The 10,660-nt window shown below is 35.2% G+C and overlaps 1 protein-coding gene across 4 annotated transcripts in view; it reads left to right on the top strand.

Moving 5' to 3' along the window:
* The first annotated feature begins 1,439 nt into the window (after positions 1-1,439).
* LOC129254931 (cilia- and flagella-associated protein 251-like) overlaps positions 1,440-10,660 on the top strand; it is a 30,140-nt gene continuing 20,919 nt past the window's right edge. Inside the window, exon 1 of one of the 4 annotated variants that reach the window (XM_064108099.1) lies at positions 1,440-1,491. The gene's annotated coding sequence lies outside the window, so the exon portion shown is untranslated. Of the gene's footprint in view, positions 1,638-7,255; positions 7,582-10,660 lie in introns of those variants that run through there. The other 3 variants (XM_064108102.1, XM_064108100.1, XM_064108098.1) reach the window with 3 other exon arrangements.

The raw sequence follows: 10,660 nt of genomic DNA, 5'->3' as shown, positions 1-10,660 counted from the left end.
TGAAGAGCAGACATATCTCAGCTATCCAGTAATGCGATCGTAAGCACGGACAGGAAGTGTTTTATATTAAGACCTTAAAATGGGGCAACCACTTTAAGTAGTCATGAAAAAGAAGCATATGTAACTACATAAAACAATAATAATTCGAAGTGCGAGGAAATATATTTGGTGTATATTGACTTGAAAACGGGAGGTTTTAGTACAACGGGATTATATATCTCGTTAAACAGACGATGCGAGCGCCAGGAACAATGAAGACATAGGCCCTGAGCAAATTTTGTTTCATAAAGTTATGATTTTTTTAAAGTAATATAACATAACATAATCATATAATAACATTATAATGAACAATAATTTCTTATTTCCCACTACGTTTCTTTCCCTTTCTCCCTCTTTTTCTCCTTTTCCCCTTTTTTTTTTTTTTTTTTTTTTGCCAGCCGATTGGGGGGCACGTGCCCCCCATGCCCCCCCCCCGTAGTTACGCCACTGAAACCCACTTTAAATGATAAAAAAAATAGTGAAAAAAATGCTGGAGATGTCTGATAAATTTTTGTTCAGATTCAGTTATGTCCTCAGATCCAGCTGGCACAAAAAGGGTAAAGGTTGTGCTTACTAAGTGTTGAAATTTCAATTTGGGTGGCAAAATTGTTACAAAATGCTTAAATGTATCCGTTTAATTTCAATTGACTAAAGTGCAAGGGACATGTATGAGAAATGTTTCGCAGGGTAAGTTTGATTTCGCCCCTTTCCCCTTGACACAGCGTGAAAACGAGCATTTCTGCGCAAACAGATTTCTGCGAGCTTTACAAAAATGGACAGTGCTCACTCAATTGTAACATTCTGTCAAAACTTTTCCTTTCATTGGATAGATGAGACCCAAAACCAACATTATATGTGAAAAAAATACCCACATGTTGTATATTTTTTAATCCCCAGGGCTTTTTCAAAGTGTAAACTTTTTTTGATACGCACTGTATAGGGTAGGGGGAGCAAAATCGCTGCACAGTCTATAATATTCTATAAAATGTTCATACGTCAGAGGGGTATAAGGCTTAGGACACTCTTTGAATAAAAACAAAAAAATGTAGAATTTTTTAAAATTCCTTCCATTATCTTCCTTTCCTTTTCACTCCCCCTTTCCTAATTTTTCCCCCATGTAGTCGCCGTCAGGTAAATGTGTAAATGATAGTTATCACACAACGCAAAAACACTTTCGTATCGATTTCGATCATGAGTATAGTTACGTTTTATTTTGTTTTCCATTGAACAATTTCAATGTTATTAAAACTTACCTGTGATCATCCTACATGTATTAGATATCAAATAGATAAATTGACATAAAATACATGTACCGGGCGTAAAGTAATCATTTTATTAGGGAGAGAAAAGGAATAAGTCTGACAATCGAATCTGATTAGGAAAAGGAAAAAAAAAGACGCATTGAAGATACCATAGGATCGCGTAAACAACCATCATTTCAAAAGACCAAAGGTACCTACGTGGCAATAGTAGGACGTGCAATTCACTTTCTCTGAAAAAATCAGGAAAATATCAGGAAAATTCTGTAAATTATACCAATACCGCGTTGTTAGTCTAAATTGTGCATTTGGAACATCGCTATATGGTCAAGTGACAGGGTAAGCGAACATTTGTGGGCTTTTTAAGCACTTCACACTTACTTTATGTCGCAGGTCGCACCTATATACGCACCGTACTAACATTCAAATTTCCCGCCCTTTTACCAAAGGCCAATCATGGCGACTGGGCCGGCGGCATCCGAGCCGGACCACACAATAACGAGTACGGATGAAGATAATATTTGGATGATACAAAGACCACGTCGAAAAAAAAGCACTTCGTACCAACCAGAAAAAAGAAAAAGAGAAAAGAGTGACGAGATTACAATTGAAAATATTAATCAAAATGCATCGTCAGACTCTGACTCGAATACATCATATCGTACTCCAGGTTTTACTTCGACCAAAAGATTGTCTGATTTCAAGCTATTTATAGCACCTATAGATAGACAGAAGAAATTGAATTTAAGGAATATTGATCCCTTAAAAGTTAAAAGAGCGATCAGAGACGTGAGTTCACAACCAGTAGAGTTTATCAAACCAATTAGCACTGGGTTGCTGGTAAAGTGTATCAATCTAAAGCAAATGAAATCCATCGCACAGATGCAAAACATTGGTAATATACCAGTAAAGGTCACGGAAAGTAGGTCGGGAATTAAAGGAGTGATATATGGTGTCCCAACTGAAACATCAGAAGAGGATATTCTTGAAGAATTGAGGGACCAGAAAGTGACAGCAGTAAAAAGAATAGTAAAGAAATATCAGAGAAACAAAAATGACAAAGAAAGAGAAGATGTTGATATCAATCAGCCTACTTTTATTCCCTTGAGGAGTGTGATTCTTACTTTTAGTCGGGCAGATCTCCCTCAGAATGTCAATCTAGGCTACCAGATGTTTATAGTAAAACCATATATCCCTCCTGTATTCAGATGTTTTAAGTGTCAAAGGTATGGTCACACTGCTGATATATGTAGATCTCAGATTAGATGTGTTAGATGTGGAGATCACCATAATTTTGATCAATGCCCAAAGAAATTGACACCAATATGTGCCAATTGTGGAGGTGAACACTCCGCTGCATTTAAAGGATGCCAGCAGGCAAAAAAAGCAAAAGAAGTACAAGAAATAAAGATAATAAGAAAGCTAACATATGCTGAAGCATCCCAGGTCTGGAAAACACAAAGTGAAAAAAGGGTCACACAGACAGTCACTGAAGATGCTAAAGAATGTTCCCAATCAGTACCTAAGTTAAGAGAAAAAACCAACTTAACAGATGACCAGAGTAAAGTTACAAATACACAGGTAGAAACAGTTTCAAGTGAACTACCTATGGAGACTAACCTCCCTGTCGACACCCAACAAAGGGATACGCCACTGTCTGCAGTTAAAGACCAGGCTACCAGGTCAGCCGGTACATCGGCAAAGAACACCACACCTAATTTCATAAGTCTAGCTAGTGATGAGCAAATTGTTGTTTTTATATGTCAATTGATTATGTCATTAACTGAAGGGAGAGAAGAAGAAGAAATAAATGCTTTAATTTTAACCGCTGCAAGAAGATTGCGGCAACAAAAAAAGGAAATCATAACTCAACAACGCAGGAACTAACGCTTTCCTTGCCCTACTTTCCATTCTTCAATGGAATTCTCAGGGCTTATTAGGGCACGGACAAGAGCTACTTAATCATCTAAAAATAAATAAAGAATATGATTTAATTTGTGTTCAAGAAACGTGGTTTTATGATAATAGTTCACTTTGTATTCCAAATTATACATGCCTCCCAAGAAATAGGGAAGGTCAACGAAGAGGGGGTTGTGCAATATATATTCATGATAGGATTAAGTACGAAGATCCAATCAATGATTCAAGTCTAGAATTACAACATGTGAACATATATGTCACCAATAAAAAAATATCTATCATCAACTTTTATAATCCATGCAAAAAATTAAACGAATCAATTCTAAACACATTGTTGAAGAATGTTAATGAAACAGATAACCTAATAATCTTAGGTGATTTCAACGCTCATAGTACCCTCTGGGGCAGTGACAAAACCGACAGAAATGGACAAGCCATTGAGCAATTTATATATGAGAATAACTTAATAGTATTGAATGATAAAACAGGAACTAGACTTGATCCTTGTACTGGAAAGCTTTCGTGCTTAGATCTATGTATGTCCTCCCCATCACTGGCCGGTAAGGCGATATGGAAGGTTATGGAAGATTCCTTAGGGAGCGATCATTTTCCAATTATTATACAAATAACACTTGGAAAGAAAGGTAAAAATCATGAAAATCTAAGTAATCAGGCCAAAGATAACATGCCTCATGAACATATTTCTTTCAAGAATGTTAACTGGCCCATATTTGCATACAAATGTGAAAATATCATAAAAAATGAAATAATTAAATCTGAAGATGGTATTAAGAACATTTTTTATTCATTTATGGAACGCTTGAAGGAATGTATTCATGAAGCAGTCCCGAAAAAAAGAAAGACGGGGAAAAATCCTGTCCCATGGTGGAACAAGGAATGTACTGAAAAGATTAAAGAAAGAAATAGAATAAGAAACCACCTATCAAGAAAAATCACACTTGATAGAATTAACGAATACAAAAAAAAGAAGGCAGAAGCCCAACGAGTTCTCCGGAAAGCGGAAAGAGAATATTGGCAAGCTTTTTGCAGAAGACTAGACAGATTCATGCCAGAGACAAAGATATGGTCATGTATAAAACGTTTAAATGGTGTACCTGTCAAAAAATCACAAAATATGCCTATTTTGATTGAGAAAGGTAAAGCCATTACGTCCTTAACAGAGAGAGTAGAGATTTTTGGAACTTATTTCCAATCCTTAGGACAAAAAAATAAAGATTCCAATAAAACATTAACCAAGGAAGTACAAAATTCTTTCTACCAAAATGAACATGTTATTAATGAACCTTTCTCGATGAATGAATTTGAGAAAGCAGTTATATCTAGTAAATTTGCTGCTCCAGGAAAAGATAATATTCCATACATTGTATACGAAAATATGCCAAAAAGCACAAAAGAAATTATGTTGACCATTATTAATAGAATATGGGAATCCGGGGATATCCCGAGTTCTCTAAAACACTCAATTTTAGTACCAATCTTGAAATCTGGTAAGGACTCAAAAAATGTTATCTCCTATAGACCAATATCACTTACATCTTGTTTTGCCAAAGTTATAGAGCGTATGATAAAAGACAGATTGCAATGGTACATGGATAAAAATAACTTATTGCCTAATTTCATCAGTGGTTTTAGAAAAGGTCGTAGTACTACTGACAATATTGTTTTATTAGAAAATGACATTCAAAAATCTATCAATTGCAGTGAGCACACTCTTGCAGTATTTTTGGATGTCGAAAAGGCTTATGACAGTCTTTGGATTGATGGATTACTGTACAAACTCACTCAATGTGGTATAGGAGGAAAAATGTTACATTTTTTAGAAAATTATCTAACAGAACGTACCTTTCAGGTAAGAGTTACAAATACTGAATCCAGAACATTTCAAATCCATAACGGACTCCCCCAGGGGAGTGTTCTGAGTCCCCTTCTATATAATGTCATGATGAGAGATATTCCAATTGATCCTGAAGTGACATTATCCATATATGCTGATGATTGTGCAGTATGGTTTTCTGGAAAAAATGTAGAGAATATTAGATTAAGGATACAAACTTATCTAGATGTATTATGTACCTGGTTTAAAGACTGGGGCTTCAAATTTTCTATTGAGAAGACTGTTCCGGTATTTTTTACTAAGCTTTCAAACGTTACCCCTCCAACAATCAAGTTTGAAGGGAGTATACTCACTTATAAAAATAATCACCGTTTCCTTGGAATGATATTTGATAGTAAATTGTCTTGGCATCCCCATATAGAGAACGTAGTTTCAAGAAGTAAAAGGAAATTAAATATATTGCGAAGTTTAACAGGAACTAAATGGGGAAGTTCATCTAAGTCCTTACTTATGGTTTACAGGGCAATTATTAGATCAATTTTTGATTATGGTTGTCAAGCTTATGATAGTGCTCCAGTAACTACAAAAAAATTGTTAGACTCGGTGCAATATCAGGCACTCAGAATATGTGCTGGTGGGCTGCCATTAACATCGTTAGTTTCACTGCAGGTGGAAATGGGAGAACCCCCTTTAGATTTAAGAAGGCAAATGTTATCAAGCAAGTATAGACAAAATATAGAAAGACATAATAATCACCCATTAATAACACGAATCAAACCATGCTGGCAGTTCGATTATCTTAAAGGTAAGAATGTTAGTAAACCGTTTGGTTACAGGCTCCAATCCAAGATAGGAAAAGAAATTAGTATCGAAAATATTATTTCTCCATCCTTTCCACCTTGGTTATTTTGTCCACCAGTTGTATCTACTGAATTGAGTTCACAAATCAAGAAATCGGATCATCCAATACAATTACAACAATTGAGTTTGGAATTGATACATACAAAATGGTCACACCAACTCCATATATACACTGATGGATCCAAAGCCCCTGAAAAGGGGATTAGCTCAGCTGCTTTTTATGTACCTTATTTTTCCTGTTACCAAGGCAAAAGACTATCGAATTTTACGTCCTCCTATAGGGCTGAATTAATTGCGATTGTTCTCGCACTGGAATGGATAGAATATTTAGATATATATACAGGTGTTGTTATTTTCAGTGATTCATTAAGTGCACTTTTATCTTTACAGAATCGGAAAGACGATCCTATCATTACAGAAATTCTAACTATTAGTACAAGACTCAAATATAAAGGTATAGAGGTATACCTGGAGTGGATCCCTGGTCACTGTGGAATAAAAGGAAATGAAATAGCAGACTCCTGCGCAAAAAAAGCTTTATCAAACAAAATAGAAATTCATAATCAAATAACATTATCAGAAATTATGCAACTTATTTCAAAAAGTTGTAAGATAATTTGGCAAGAAAGATGGAATAAAACTAACTCAGCACTGAAAGAATTGCAACCATCAGTGCTATCCACATATAAATGTAATCTAGGAAGACAGGAAACTGTACTCCATCGTCTCCGTTTTGGAGTCGCTGGTCTTAACCAAGATCTACTAAGATTAGGGATCCATCCAACAGGGTTTTGTGATAGATGTCCTGAGGTAGAAACTGTCAGACATTATCTTTTACATTGTCCAAAATATATAATTGAAAGATCAATGCTCCTTGTAGAATTGAATGAATCACAGCCAGGACAAATAATGGAGTATTTAAAAAAAGATGACCCAGGGATACAGAAAGCATTTTTACGTTTCGTTTCAAGAACGAAACGTTTTAGTAAGGAGTGATGTACTATTTTAATATTGTATTGTCTATAAGAAATATGAATGGATATGCTTGTACAAGTCTAATGTGAAAAGAAGAAAAAAAATATATATATACATAATAATGTATGATATAATATATACAATATGATATATTCTGCACATATAACTAACAAAGCCCACAAGTGTTTTCGCCTTGTTGTTGTTGTTGTTTAAAAAAAAGAAACAAATTATTTTAATGTTTAACCCATCTGTAAGCACAGGTACACTAGCGCCCCCTCGTCTATGCATGGGTGACCTAGGCATTTATGTCCGAAAAATCGGCACAATGTACCGTGCTGACCGGTATGATTGCATCTTTGAAAGGGCAGGGCAAGCGCAACTAGTTGGAACTGAGCTGAAGATAGCGGTTTGTTTTTGGTGAAGTTTTGTTTATATGCCATTTTGACAAGAGTTACTGCAAACTTTTGTACATATCATAATTATCCTCTTTCATATCAGAAGGATACAAACAAAATATTTTATATATGTATACATCATATTGGTAATAATATTATTATGTGAGAAGTGAGATTTTTTATTAATAATGTCAATGGCGACAATAGTCAAATATGACTAATCGCCACTCAAACCAACATAAGAAGAAGAAGAAGATCTCCTTGACAACTGAGTAAGGTAAAGTTCATTGTTTATCACAAAATTATCCATATTATATGCACTAAAGTTATGATTTTCATACCTGAGTGTGTTGTTGATAATTTAAGAATGTACGAATTCTTCTATCGTTTGTAATAACAAATAAAAAAGTTTTGGCTTGGGAATTCTCGGACATCTAGCTCACCTCAATTTGCGTTAGAAATCTGTTCAGTCCCAAACGCTTCAAGCCGTGTAACGTTGTTAGTCCTAACCGCGTCCGCGAAGGGCGAAGCGACAGACACCGCACCGACAGTGACAGCACAGGGTCTTTGGCCAAATGCCTCATTTCTGTGACAAATCAAATCACGTTTTTCAGATTCCTCATTTTTTAGGGCAAAATTCGACTTTTCAAAGCAGTTTTTTTAGTTGAAATCGGGACTTTGATGACTGGCATTGTCATCATTTTGGCCTTGCCCTTTGGCCTTTTTGCTTTTAATTTGGGTTCCTTGGCTTTGATTTTGAAGTTTGAGTTTGACAAAGGCTTTGAAAGTTTGAGTTTAACTTTGTAGGTTTGTGAGAATTTATTTTTATTCTGTTCATTTTTGCCTGGTTTTTTATTAAATGTGCTAGCTTGTGAAAATCAGTGTGGTGGTCACATCTTGGCACATGTCAGACTTGGGTTGTGTTACTCTAACTTAGTAACTTAGACTAGAGTTAGACTTAGGGCCGAAAGTGGTCATACAAGTTGACATTTGTTATATATGAAGGTGGTCCCTAGTCTTGAGGACTCCATGGTGATGTCTTTTTTCAATCTTTTGACATATACCTCTTCATCAGATGTCTTTTTTCAATCTTTTGACATACTTTTTCATCAGATGTCTCTTTTTCAATCTTTTGACATATACTTCTTCATCATTGGATGAAGAAGTATATGTCAAAAGATTGAAAAAAGACATCATCATGGAGTCCTCAAGACTAGGTGGTCGCCAAGTCTGCGCACCTAACGATTTGAGTTAAGATTTAACATGAATTTCTTTTTATTTCACAAAAATCTTTCAGTTAATAATGTTCCTTATATCATTATGAGTAGGTGTACCAAATATCTCATAAAAATTTGAAAGAAATATAGAATTTTCTTGGAAAAAACCTTGGGCAGTCATTTTCAGATTGAAAAAAAAAAAATGGTACCCCATGTCTGCGCACCCATTCACTTTGCACACGATTCAGGTATTTTGATGAGAAAGGCTGCATTTTGAGGCTGTTGCATGAAATGCCCAAAATTTATTATTTTTCCACCATTTTGAGTCAGATTTTTAAAATGAATATCTATGTGTTGCATGTGTAAAGTTTGTGTTTGTTGCGTATCTTCTTTTACTAGAATGTGCGCAGACAAGGGGGACTGCGCAGACTTGGGGGAACTTGCCATAAATGTAGGTCTATATTTCTATTTTCATTTCCTGACCCATGCCTGGGCTGGGTCACAATCGTGCAAGGTTAGCTATACCTCCCTCAAAATACGAATGTGATTACACAGTCGGTAAACACAGCTTCAAAACAGAAGTAATGTTTGCCAAAACTCAGTATATCTACTCACTGGGACTCTTCCCGACGAGTAGCTATATTTTAGTATAATCCAGATTTTACAAAATAATTTAACTATAAAAATCAGAAAAATAATGAAGAATCGCTTACCTCGGCCTTGTCAGCGGAGCTTCTAGGGCCTCTGATGGTGGTGCTTATAAAGTTTACAGCTCATTGGTAGTTTTATAAGTTTGTCTAAATTCATAGAGAGGTCTACGCACAATTTTGATTATTCAATAAAATATGGGCACCAATAAATGCAATACCTTCAAAGACATACTTGTAGGTTATTATTGCTGATGAGCGCCTCTTTGTAAATCATTTTTAAGTGACAACAAATTAAAAGAAAATATAAAAATTCTACGTGCCTTGAACAAAACAAGAAACGAACTGTATACCAAAGTCTATACAATGAAAAGATTGGACACTTCGTCAACTCCGCAAAATACTTTGCATCGATTTTCGTGTAAAAAAAGTTTCAGTGCCTAGTCTTTCCCTTGTAGTGTCATTTATATGAATATGAATCGCGTGCCCTCTTTAGACGAAAAATTTGTATTCCCGAGTGACCTCCATGTTCGTCGACGAGAAGAAAATGGATGTTTAAAAATTCACCAATTGGTGAATAGGCCTACTTGGGAAAAGTGGATTCACATCGTTAATTAAGTGACAAAGAAAATGTTAATTTGATTTAATGAATTTTAGTTAGTCCCATTACGTATTATCCCATGGAAGTGTTGCATGCGCTGTGCCTTGATTTTCCTGTGCGTGGTGAATGTTTCCGTGGGTGGGGTTAGGGTGGCTTTAAAAAAAAAAAATTATTGTTTTGAACATACCATCCTAATCACACCAAAAAGTTAAAAATCTTGAAACTGAACAACAGATTTCTTAATTTACTGAGCATTATTTGAGTCTCATTAATGTCCTATCATTTCTCTCCTGTTCATGCATTCAATATCCAGAAAGGTAGACTAGACTATAAAAAGCTTCAGTCTTTGTACAATTGGTTCCACTGAACAATGTTGGCTACACACCAGTACAGGGATGATAGTATGAAGGGGGGCCAATGTCTGTGCACCTAACTATTTAAATCAAGATTTAACATTAATATCTTTTTATTTCACAAAAAAATTTCAGTTTATAATGTTCCTTATATTCTTATTAGTAAGTGTGCCAAAAATCTCATGAAAATTTGAACAAAAATAAATGATTTTCTTCGAAAAAACCTTGGCCAGTCATTTTGAGATTGAACTTGACTATACACATTTTGGGGATTTTGATGAGAAAGGCTGAAATTTTAAGTCGTCACATGAAATGCGTGAAATTCAATATTTTTCCACCATTTTGGGTAAGACTTTTAAATGATTATCTGTCTATGTAATGCAGGGTTAAGGTTCGCGGTCATTGTGTATCTTCTTTTACATGTACTATAATAAATGTTACATAATTCCCCAAAAATATAAAAGATGCTTTCTTGCCTCGATCTGGATGAACATGTAGAAAATTCATTCAAAATGGGCAATGTAATCTCCAAAGTTTT

Source organism: Lytechinus pictus, chromosome 2 (genome assembly GCF_037042905.1).
Source record: "Lytechinus pictus isolate F3 Inbred chromosome 2, Lp3.0, whole genome shotgun sequence".
Taxonomy (NCBI): Eukaryota; Metazoa; Echinodermata; class Echinoidea; order Temnopleuroida; family Toxopneustidae; genus Lytechinus; species Lytechinus pictus.
The sequence above is the reverse complement of the archived record's forward strand: the minus strand, read 5'-3'. Positions and strand labels throughout refer to the sequence as shown.